The following is a 12,130-nucleotide window of genomic DNA, read 5'->3' on the forward strand; positions in this document are numbered from 1 at the left end:
AAGGTTACAAGGCAGCAAGAGGATAAGCACTGGGGAATGGTACGCAAACAAAGACAGAGGAAACACTCACTCCTTTATGCTCACATTTAAAAGGACACTTGTGCTCCAGCAGAGCTAACTGCAAACTGGGGAGGGATAGCAGTTGTTCTGAGGAGGTGAAATAAATGCTCTTTGGGGCTGGATGATAAAATAAAAAAAATCAAGGGATTGTTGGGTTTTGTTTTAACTTAATAACATCCCTTCCTGCCGTCAGTAAAGCAATTCTCAACATTGATAGCGCCATTTACACAGCACCGCACCTTCGCATAGTGCTTCACACAGCTTGGTGGGTATTTTTACCATTTACAGAGCAGGGGCTCCCCCAAGCCCCAGCAGGCTGGGCCCCACTGTACAGGGCCCTGCACAAACACCCAATGAGAATGAGCCAGGCCTGCCCAGACCTCACTCTAGCTTGGTTGGCCTTTTCTGGACCTCAGTACTATGGTGACCGTGGCACTGTGGAAGCATGTTCTCCAGGGGAGGTGACTGGAGCTGCACACTGCACTGCACGGACCATTGCACAATGGAATGATCTATCCCTTATAATTCTGTACCCCTTTTTAGGGTCTGTATCTCTTTTAAAGCTGTACCCAACTATCTCACGTGCCCTTGCAGGGCCAGGGGAGACTGCAGTGACTGTAACTTCCGTGGGAGTGTTGACTGCACAAGGGTGGAGCAAGGACTGTAGGATTCCTCCCAAAGAAAGCAAGAGGAACGACCTAGGAGTGGAATCAAACTTTTATTTCCTCCATTAGTTGTATCTAACCAGGCTCAGAGCAGAGAGCAGCTCAGGATAGGGTGACCATATTTCCCTATGCTGAATATGGGATACCTGGTAAAATTACTCATATTAAAGTTCAATCAGAACTACGCAGTACAAACATTCAAATTAACACCAAGTTGACTGAGCTCCCGTTAGAAAGAAATACTGCGTAGTTGGATTCTTTTTATTTACCTTCTTATCTTTAAGGCTGTAGGGTTCACACAGAGAGGGGTGACACATATCCCTGCCTCCCCCCCCAAACAGGGGGAGGGGTGACACACACACACACTCCCTCATGCCTCTCTCACACGGGGCGGTGACTGACCGACCCTACTCTCTCTGCCTGGCACTCTTTGCCCTCCATGCCTGGCTGCACCCCCGGGGACGGACCCGCCTCTCCTGGTACCTGGCACCGCATCTTCCCGAGGCAACATGTGGGCAGGGGGCACGCAGGATCACATGCCCCCCAGATTTCTGCCAGGGTTCACACCAGAATGTGGCCAGCAGCAGCCTTTCGGCACTGTGCATTAGGGAAGGGACGGGAGCTGCTTCCAGCTGCAGGGGAGGAACGGGGTGGGGGATGGGGATGGGGGGGAAGGAATGACCTGGCCCTGTCTTTGCAGAGCTCATCTCTTCCCCTCCCCCACCTCAGCTGGAAGCTGCTTGTCTCTTCCTGCCTGCCAGGGCCGGCTCCAGGCACCAGTTTAACAAGCAGGTGCTTGGGGCGGCCAAGGGAGAGGGGCGGCACCTGCGGCAATTTGGGGGCGGCAGGTCCCTCACTCCCTCTAGGAGTGATCGCGGCTTTTTTTTTTTTTTTTTTTGCTTGGGGCGGCAGAAATGCTGGAGCCGGCCCTGCTGCCTGCAGTGTCAAAAGGCAGCTAACACCTCCAGGCTGCTGTTAGCCACCGACATAACCTGTGCCGCGGCTACAGTGAGGGCAGGAAGGGGTTAATCCCGGGAACCTGACTGCAGGGGCGGATGAAGATGGGGGGTTAGCCCCTTCCCCGGGGGACTGCTGTGGAGCCTGCAGGTTCGGGGCATGAACAGGCTAGAAATCGCTTCCCTCCCGCCACTCCAGAGCTTAGCTGAGGGGCGGAGAGGCTTCCCCGTGCCAGCGCTGTGTGGGCATTGGCACATGCAGGGCTCGGCTCCTCCTGGCCAGAGCCCCGGGCCAGAGGGTCTTGGGCTTTCCCGGGGCGCCAGCCCAGCCCAACACAGTAGGGGAAGGAAGGAGCCTGCCGGCCAGGAGCAGGATCTACCAGTACTGATGTGGGGGAGACAGAAAATATGGGACAATTTTCCCATTTAAAAAAAAAAGTTGGGACACCTGCAGGAGGACTTAAATACGGGACTGTCCCTTTAAAAACGGGACGTCTGGTCACCCTAGCTCAGTGAAACACCATGACAGGCACACAAAAGAGTATTAGGAGGAGCTAGAGGAGTTGAAATTTTGCACAGAAAACCTGACTGATGATATCAACCCCAGGAAGCCAGAGACCTGGCCGGAGCCCAGGGGAATGGGAAGCAGCAGTGCAGTGTTGTGTAAGCGGTTGCTCTTACTGCTCTAGTGCCCCTTGGAATCCGGGTGCTACGTTGCAGGGACTTCACCACTAGAACCCCCCTGGTGGCTGCTTCCTTGGCCCCCGATGGCTTGTCTGTGAGTCTGCCATGGCCTGGCCCTCCAGCCAGATCACTTGCTCAGTCCCCTTCTGGGCTAACAAATGGTCCAACTATAATCCAAACGAATATCTAACTCCTCATTCTTCTGCCTCTCTCGGGCTCCATTAAAGTTTTCTGCTCCATAGCCCCTAATCCTGGCATTGCCATTGTCAGGAAGTAGTTCTCTGGGCAAGTGTACAGTGTAGCTGCCGGGCTGGGAGGAAGTCAGTTTAGAAAGCTTAGTCCTGGCACAATGGGAGAAACACCAGGTACATGGGAGAATCAGATGCACAGATGAAGAAATTCACAGGCAGCTTGCAACACACTCTCAAAAGGAGCTGGCATTCTTCCCCTTGGCAAAGCCTCCCCATGCTGTCCCCTTGCTGCCACCGGAGCAAATCTGACAGGAAAGGCAAACCTCCACTCAGCTGCCAGAGCTTGGGGGATATGCTGCTGCTTTTGCGTGCTTGGATCAGTTTGATTCTTTACCTTTATTCTGTGCTTTCCCACTGCCCTGCTATCGGCACACAGATCTTGGGGGAGGAGGGAAGAGCTGAAGTGGCCTCACCAGGTAACAACCCCTCTGAAAAAGAGAAAGAATCAGTCCCTTGGCTGCCGGGGAAGGGCACGAGCAATGGTCTGTGAGGCAACGACCCATTTGTGGCTCCATATAGTCCGTGTGATGCCAAGAGGGCTTGCGCCTGCCTCTTGGGCTTTGCTCTCAACTAGGCCCTTTGGCCTTGCTCAGATGTCACTCATCACAGCAGGAATTTCTTCAAGGAGGATGACAAACATTGGCTTTGCATAACAAACGTTCAATCCAAGTTCTTAATTATTGCCACATGCAGACTGGCTGGTATGGACGGCTCAGACAATAACTTTAGAGCAGCCCACAAAACACAGCCAGCTGTTCCCTCCATTTAGCACCATGCTGTGGTTCTGAGAGGGGGTCAGGGGAAGCCTGAGAGAAAAAGGCAGTCTCTCTCTCTCTCCTTCCTGCACTTTGGAAACATCGGTATGGCTTGAGCTGGCAGTCTGACCTCGCGGGGGGATAATGGTTCGTTTTTCTGGGCCCTGGCTGGGGCTTCCCAGGAACCTGCTGGGTTTCGTGGCTTGTTAGAGTGGGGACCCCAATGGAACTGACTGCATGTCCATGAGCCACATTCTGCATGGTGCTGCACACCCTCTGTTCCCACTGCTTTCAATGGACTCTCAGCACCTCACAGCCCCTGTGCTCCTCAGTTCTAAGACTAGAAATGACACCATGAGGGAAGGGACCAAGAGAAAATGGTGTGGGGAAGATCCTCAGCTGGTGTGAATTGTCATTGCCACAGACCCACTGATGTCAATGGAGCAATCTACAGAGCTGGGCATCTGCCCCAATGTGGCCTTAAAAATCAGTGTCACATAATCTGGGTCCACAAACACCAAATGCCTCAGTCCTCATTGTGCAGTTACTCCACGGAGTCACTCCAGTGCAGAGTCACTATTGTGTGGGTGCCCTACATGTACATTTCCAGCCTGTGACATGTTTGAATTACTTGTAAATCTAATCTTAGCTGTGAATTTCCTGGGTTTATAATGTGTTGTTTGGGGACAATGACAGCCTCCCTGTAATGTATTGTACTCTAAATTATCAATCAGTACGGTCAGCCCTAACTCCAGCTTAACATCTGGTTTGGCTGAAAACATACCATTCACACATTAAAGGGGTCAGTTTCTCAAAGCTATATATAATTATGACCAACTGTAATTGTGAGGAAAAATTTAAAGAGATGCGTAAACTAAAATTGGGTGTTGTTCAAGCACTTGTTACACACTGCCCAAAAAACTGCAAATTCTCAGTTGGAAAAAAGGCTACTTCACTCAAAGTTTTTATTTTTGTTTTTAAATCTTGATTAAAGCAAGGACATGAAAACAGCAATAAAAAAATGAAAACCAGAAAGCATTATATAACAAATGGAAGAAAGAAGAAGAGGGCAATGAATAGAAATCAGAAGTTTGAAATGCAGATAATTGATGAGAGAAGCTAAAGGTAACAACAAAATATCTATGGAGAATAGGGTAAAGGACAACAAGAATTCTTTTTTTAAAATATGTCAAAGAACTAAAGGAATCCCAGAAGTAGTATAGATCCAATAATAAATAAATGGCAATAGTAAAACTATCAGTAATGATGCAGGAAAGACAGAAGTGTTCAGTAAATATTTTAGAAAGAATGATTAAATATTTTCTTTTTCAACAATAACTAAGGAGAGTGTTAAACTGTTTATACTAAAGTTAAACATTTTTAAATCTGCAGCTCTGAATAATTTGCACATAAGAGTTTTGAAAGAGTTGGCCAAGGAGCTCTCCAGATCAGTGATGCTAATTTTTAATAATTCTTAATTAGGGAAATTTCAGAGGACAAGAAGAAAGCTAATGTCATGCCAATATTAAAAAAAAAAAAGCATTAATGGAATTACTTTGCTAACTATAGGCCAATCCAAGCTGAAATAATGGAACTGTTGGTACAGGGCAGTTAAAGAATTAAAGGTTGGAATTATAATTAATACCAATCAACATGGTTTCATGGAATTGAACTTGATATCTTTCTTTGATTCTATAAGTCTGGGTGATAAATGTAACTGTATTGATTTAATATACAGTACTTGGATTTCTGTGAGGTGTTAACTTAGTGCCGCATGACATTCATGAAATCTTAACACTATACAAAATCAATGACACATGTTAAGTAGCTCAGAAGTTGGATAACTAATAGACCTTGAAAATATAGTTGTAAATCGCAATTACCAGCTAGTGGAGGTGTTTTCTTGTGGGGTGTTGCAGGGATTGGATCGCAGCCCAAGGCTATCTAATTATTTTTATCTATGAGCTGGAAGGAAATATAAAATCATCTCTGATGACAAAAATCAGCGGAGGGGTCACTAATACACAGCAAGCTGGCTAGTTTTAAGATGGAGCTTGTTGAATGGGTTATATGACAGGGTGGCCTGTGATAGCTGGGACTGGACTTGCTGACCCAGAAGATCCCTTCCACTACTCTGTCCTATGTTCTGATGTGTCAATAGTGGCTTTACAATAGAATGGCAGAGTCAACCTTAGCTCTTAAGTCACGACCACATCTCCATAATAAAATGGGGTGTCAGTGTGACTAATATTGTCTTGTCATTCCCTTGTGCTCCACCATCTGTGTCCATTTGTTATCTCTTATAGAGAGAGGGTTAGCTGTTTGGGGCAGGGACTTTTTGTTCTGTGTTTGTGCAGTGCCCAGCATGCTGGGGTCCGGGTCCATGACCGGGGCTCCTTGGCACTACTGCAATACAAGTAATAGGTCTGTGCTTCACATGCACTTAACATCTGCCCATGTCAGTTCTCTGGCACTGGAAGTCCCTGACCAGGTGCGGGTGGTACAGGTTAATGGTGATGAGCAAATCCACACATTGCTTCCATGTGACCTTGTAATTATATATGGAGATATACATATCTCATAGAGCTGGAAGGGACCTTGAAAGGTCATCGAGTCCAGTCCCCTGCCTTCACTAGCAGGACCAAGTACTGATTTTGCCCCAGATCCCTAAATGTCCCCCTCAAGGATTGAGCTCACAACCCCGGGTTTAGCAGGCCAATGCTCAAACCACTGAGCTATCCCTTGTGGGGGGACACACACATTAACAGATAGTTAGGGAACTCTGGACTCACAGGCAGGATCAGAACAGCTGGCACAGCAGACTCACTGTGGACACCGCACATGTGGCAGTGGCTTCTAGAACATTCAGTTCCCCATCTCACTCAGCATTTCCTCAACACCTGTGGTTTGCAGACTCTAAATTCTGGGCTACCTCAGAAGACATCTCGCCCAGATCACTTCGACACCAATTGAATAACCCTCTTCTGCTATTGCATCTCCCTCTGTCTGTGACATCAACCCATTGCTGTGAAGATGATTGTGATGCTATAAATGAGACTATGATTGTGGTTGGGGAGTGAGAAGGGATGGTGGCAGCAGGGCCTGATAAGGAACAGAGAGCCTTTTGTCATCCAAAGAAGTCGAGCCTTGAAAGGGGAAAAGGGAAGAAAGAGGCCCAGAAAAAATAGAGCAGCAGAATCGTCTCTGAAGGGAAGGGCTTTTCAGTGTTTTTCAGGAGGCGTCAGCGGCCCTTTTAAGTGAAGCGTCCCGATAAGAGACTTTAAAGGTCACCTCTTTGTGAGGAGAGAGGCCGAGAGAAAGGGGAGGGGAGATCGTCTGTCCAAACTGCCTGTTTTATGGAGCTCAGCATATATTTTTCAACTGTAAATGAGCCTCTGCAGAGATAGGACAGACGCTGGCGCTTTGGGCCTCTCTGTTTTGTCTGCAGTGAGTGTGTTTGTTAACAATCTCTTGATTTGACAATTCAGATGCTGCAAAGAGGAGACAAGTAAGAAACATTTTTCCAGTGGCACCTGTGACCTAGATGCATGTGAATGAGCTCTCTCTCCCCCATTGTGTTGAGGGTCTTGGAGCCATCAGCTCTGTCATGGTATATTCAGATGCCAGAAAATAAGGCTCAGAGGCTGGTCTGGATACAGTGACCAAACCAGCTAGCAATATTCACTGATGTTAACTTACTTCCGACAGGACAACATCTCAGAAAGACTCAGACAGCCAAGGTGAAACTGATGAGGACTGGATTTGTATTTGAAAACAGCCATGTTTTAGAACATTTGTATCTTGGCTGCTGGTGAAGACTCACACATGAGCAAAAGATGCTTGGAGTCCTAACAGGGAATTCATATTATTGATTTCCTTGGTTAGTGGGTGGAAGAAATGTTCAGAGAAGGATGTTTTCTTCCCTCCCAAAACAATCAGTATTCATCCTCTTTGCTCCACAACTTTGCTTAATAAAGCTGCTATTTGTTGAGAGAGCATGAGTGGTGAGGGTTAAAACACAGGGACCAGGAAAATCTAACAATGAAAAGGAATTTAAAGTTCTCTCCGCTCTTTCTCCCCCAGTGCAGCCCTGGATTTGCATCTCGGGACAAGGGATTCTCTGGGCGCCTGAAGCTGTAGTGTGCCTCAGTGATGCTGGAGGTTTACACTCCTAACAGCAGGAGATGACACAGTACTGCTGGAGACGTTATCTGAACATGTCCAGCATCATCTCACCTGCCTTGATCATTCTCAGTCATGGTCAAACACAGTAACATTTCCTAGTGCAGACCAGGCCGATAGGTATTCTGTATTTGGAGGTGATTTGCCCAAGTTTCTCCAGCAGCTATAGGTAGCTACATTCTCAGGCCTGGTCTACACTAGAAAGTTTTACTGGCAAAACTTCCCTTCTGTCAGGACTGCTGTACGTGCATCCACTCAAAACTGAGTCCTGCTAACAAAACCCTCAATTTTTGCCAGCAAAGTTAAACCAGTTACCAAAGAAAAACAAGTCATCTGCTGGCATAATTCTACTGGCACTATGCCTGTGTGCACGAAGAAGGATCTGTACTGGTACAACCAAGATTTGGGAGTTCATGGTGGATAACTGGCTGGACATGAGCTCTTAGTATGACACTGTGACCAAAAGAGCGAATGTGATCCTGGGATGAACAAATGGGAATCTCAAGTAGGAGCAAAGAGGTTATTTTACCTCTGTATTTGGCCCGGGTGCAACCGCTGCTGGAATCCTGTGTCCAGATCTGGTGCCCACAATTCAAGAAGGATGTTGATAAATAGGAGAGGGGTCAGAGAACAGCCACAAAATGATTAAAGGATTAGAAAACCTGCCTTATAGTGATTGAACAGCTTGAGTCTATTTTACTTAATATACTGATTACAATCTATAAGTACTTTCACGGAGCGCATCACTCACCACTGGACTGGCGCCTCCTCCAGGTTACTCTGGGGATTAGCTCGTTGTTGATGCCCCTGTCCACAGTCTGCACAATGTCAGTCCTTCCCTGCAGTCTGCCTGCAGCCCCTTTCGCAGCATCAGGAACGGCAGTGTCCTCTTTGTGGCTCGGCCCTCCAGCTGTGTCACTGTCCGTGTTCCCCCTTCTGAGGGAGGTTTAGCTCCTCAGGAGTCCAGGCATTCCCCCCGTGGCGACTGCAGTCAATTATCCTGCCACTTCCCCAGTGGCAAGTAGGGGGGACCCAGGCCCACCCACTACTCTGGGTCCTAACCCAGGGACCCTGTGAATTGCAGCCTCCTGCTGCACCTCAGATTGCTCTCACTGCTGCTGTGCCTCCCTGGGCCACTTCCCCATGGCTCTCGCACCTTCTTCACCCTTCCTCAGGGCCTGCTGGTACCCAGTCCCAGCAGCCGGACAGGAACGTCTCTTGTTCCCCCGGTCCCGGCCAGCAGTTGCTCTGACCTGCGGCATGCAGATCTCAGACTGCTAGAGACACAGTCCTCACTCCAGGCAGTGACTGACCCTGCTCTGCCCTACAGTTCTTTTTATATGGGCCTGCTGGGCTCTGATTGGCTGTTCCTCACAGCTCCCTTTCTATTGGCTGCTCCCTGTGCAGCTTCCCTATGCTGCTTTTAACCCCTTCTCTGCCAGTGTGGGCAGATGCCCCATCACAAACCCTCCCCCTCAAGACCAGCCCCCGGGAAGGGGGGGCGGGTATTACCTCCCCTGCTTCCCCCAGTAGCTGTGCTCACAGGGCGTCCCTCTCCCATCTTAGGTTCTCCACTAGGAGAAGCAACTTGCCCTTCTCCTCCATGGTGTCTCTGAATTTCCCTCTCTGTGTCTCTGCGCCATCCTGCGCTACTCGCAATGCCAGCTCAGTGGCTTTTGGTTTCCCCCACAGCCCTGGCCCTAGCTCTGCAGGCTTCTCTAGCACTCCTTCTCCCAGGGTCTGAGTTCCCAGATTGGTCTCTGTATATGTCCCCACATCCTTCAGCTGGGCCTCTAAGGGACTCTTCTCTTCCATTCATCCCCTTTGGCCTTCCCCACCATCTTGGTGCACCCCCTTTGGGTATATGGTGCCTTTTCCTGGCCCTCTCTGGATCCCTTGCCCTTTTCCTGGCTCGGGTCCCTTTTCTCATCCCCAGTTGGGACCCTGCACTCCTGTTCTGCCTGTGAGGGCACTGCCACTTCACATGCCCTGGTTCCCCACAGGTGGCAAGTGTCCCCCCTTCCTGTTCTTTTCAAAAGTTGGGCTCCTTGGGGTTTTCCTGATTTCCTTCTCTTGGGGCTAGACCTCCTCTCTTCCCAATAGGGGTTCTCTCTCTCAAAGTGTCCCTGCCTCCCACAGGTGTAACATCGCCTCGCTCAGGTTTCTGGCCTTCTGACCTTGGGGCCTCACTTCTTGCCCCAGGCTCCCTGGCTCCTGCTTACCTCCTGGAGGATCTTGAGCAAATACTGCTGCTCTTCAGCTAACTGCCTCAGATACTCCTGCAGGTATCTCTGTGCCACTCACTGTCGCTGCTGGTTCTCCAGGATCTGCCTCATTAGGGCCTGGATTCCTCTTGGTTGCTTGTCAGCCCCCTTCAGAAGGAGTGGCAACTCTGCAGTGCAGCCTGGGAAGGTAAAACCTACCTTCTGCCAAAAAGGCCTCCGCCCATGGTGGCTCCATCATCTCTTTGCCCAACGTATCTCTTCTACAGCCTTTCCCACTCCCCTTGTATTGGGGCAGCTGTCAAACAGTCTGAGTCTCTCTCACTCTCCTTGTATTGGGGTGACCGAATGCCCACCTTCTCCACCAAATGTTACTCACCGCCAGACTGGTGCCTCCTCCAGGTTGGTCAGGGGATTAGCTCGACGTCGACGTCCCCATCCACACAACGTCAGACCTTCTCCGCAGTTCACCTGCAGCCCCTCTCACAGCGTCAGGAACTGCAGTGTCCTCTTCGTGGCTTGGCCCTCCAGCTGTGTCACTGTCCGTGTTCCCCCGCATCAGGGGGAGGTTTAGCTCCTCAGTAGTCCAGGCATTTCCCCCGTGGCGACTGCAGTCAACTGTCCTGCCACTTCCCCAGTGGCGAGTGGGGGAGACCCAGGCCCACCCACTACTCTGGGTCCCAGCCCAGGGACCCTGTGGATCGCAGCCTCCTGCTGCACCTCAGATTCCTCTCTCTGCTGCTGTTTCTCCCTGGGCCACTTCCCCATGGCTCTCACAACTTCTTTGCCCTTCCTCAGGGCCTGCAACTACCCCTTCTCTGCCAGCGTGAGGTGGATGCCCCATCACAATGGGGAACAAATATTTAATAATGAGCTTTTCAATATAACAGAGAAACATATAACATGATCCAATGGCTGGAAGTTGAAGCTAGACAAATTCACATTGGAAATAAGGCGTACATTTTTGACAATGAGTGTAATTTACAATGGGAACAATTTACCAATTACCATCACTGTCATTATCTAAATCTAGATTGGATGTTTTCTTCCACAGTAACCAACCTGCTCTAGGAATAATTTTGGGGCAGTTCTCTGTCCTGTTTTATACGGGAGGTCAGACTAGATACTCACAATTGTCCTTTTTGGTCTTGTAATCTATGAATCAATCCTCTAGCAACAAGCCAAATGTTTTAAACTCTGTATCCAAGGGGCTTCCAGGCCCAGGCAGCCAGGCGTTGGTCACACCTGTATCTATGGGTCTCTGCAAAGATCAAACAACCTTTCCCCTCACCTAGTTAACCATGAATCACACTGGGGAAACTGAGGCACACACCGTAATAATCCAAAATACTATGAAAAATCCCAACTCCGCCACCAAGAGACAATGAAGATGATCAGATGTGGAAGATGTGGAATGTACATTATTCTGGAGCAAGTACCAGAAAAGAGCTTTGTTTGTATGAAGTGCCACCTGATAGAGCTGATGGAAGAGGTTTGCAGTTGCAGGTGGAAACTATGGTTGAGTTCGGAGGTGATGCATGGGGGGGAAATGTGGGGTCAAGTTCCTCCCCAGATTTCTGCTTGGCCTCCCTGGGGGGAAAGGGGAGGGGTTCAGTCCTTCTTCCACTGTGCCTGCGCCTGCCTCCCAGCACACTCGGCCCCTGTCCCTGTCAGCCAGGCCTGGGCAGGAAGCGGAAGGGCTGGGACAAGCCACTTCTCATGCCGGCTGCTCTGGGTCACTGCTCTGTGCAGCCCGGTGGCTGCCTGAGAGTGTCTGACAGGGGAGGTGGCGGCAGGCCACTCCCTGCCCTGGCCCAGCTGCCAGGGAGAGCGGCCGATCATGTTGTGGGGGGAGGTGCAGTGTCAGAAGGACAGAGCTCCCCCTTCCCGTAGGTAACTCTGGTGGGGCAGGGAGAACATGGCAGGCGGCAGGGCTGGCCTTACCATGAGGTGAACTGAGGCAGCCGCCTCAGGTGCCAGACTGTGTGTGTGTGGGGGTGCCACTAGGACCCAGAGTGTAGAAAATTGTGTCTGCTGCTGGTGCATATGTATTCTCTCTGCTCTAGATGCACAGAGATGGTGGAGTGCTGTGCTGGAGGAAGGAGGGCACAAGACACATAACAGGCAGGCAGGAGAAAAGGTGAGAGGGAATAACAGAAAGCAGCAGGAGCTGCAGGGAGAGAGAGGAGGAGGAGCCTCTTATGTACCTCTCTAGCATCCCCAGCTTCTTGGGGAGCTTCCTGTTTCCTGCTGCTTCCCTGAACCCACTTGAGGAGAACAGGCAGTGAACTGAAATAGTAGGAGCCAGTTAAGCCCGTAAGATGCTATCTTCCCTCACTCAGGCCCTGCTACCAG

This window comes from Emys orbicularis, chromosome 24, assembly GCF_028017835.1.
Source record: "Emys orbicularis isolate rEmyOrb1 chromosome 24, rEmyOrb1.hap1, whole genome shotgun sequence".
NCBI lineage: Eukaryota > Metazoa > Chordata > Testudines > Emydidae > Emys > Emys orbicularis.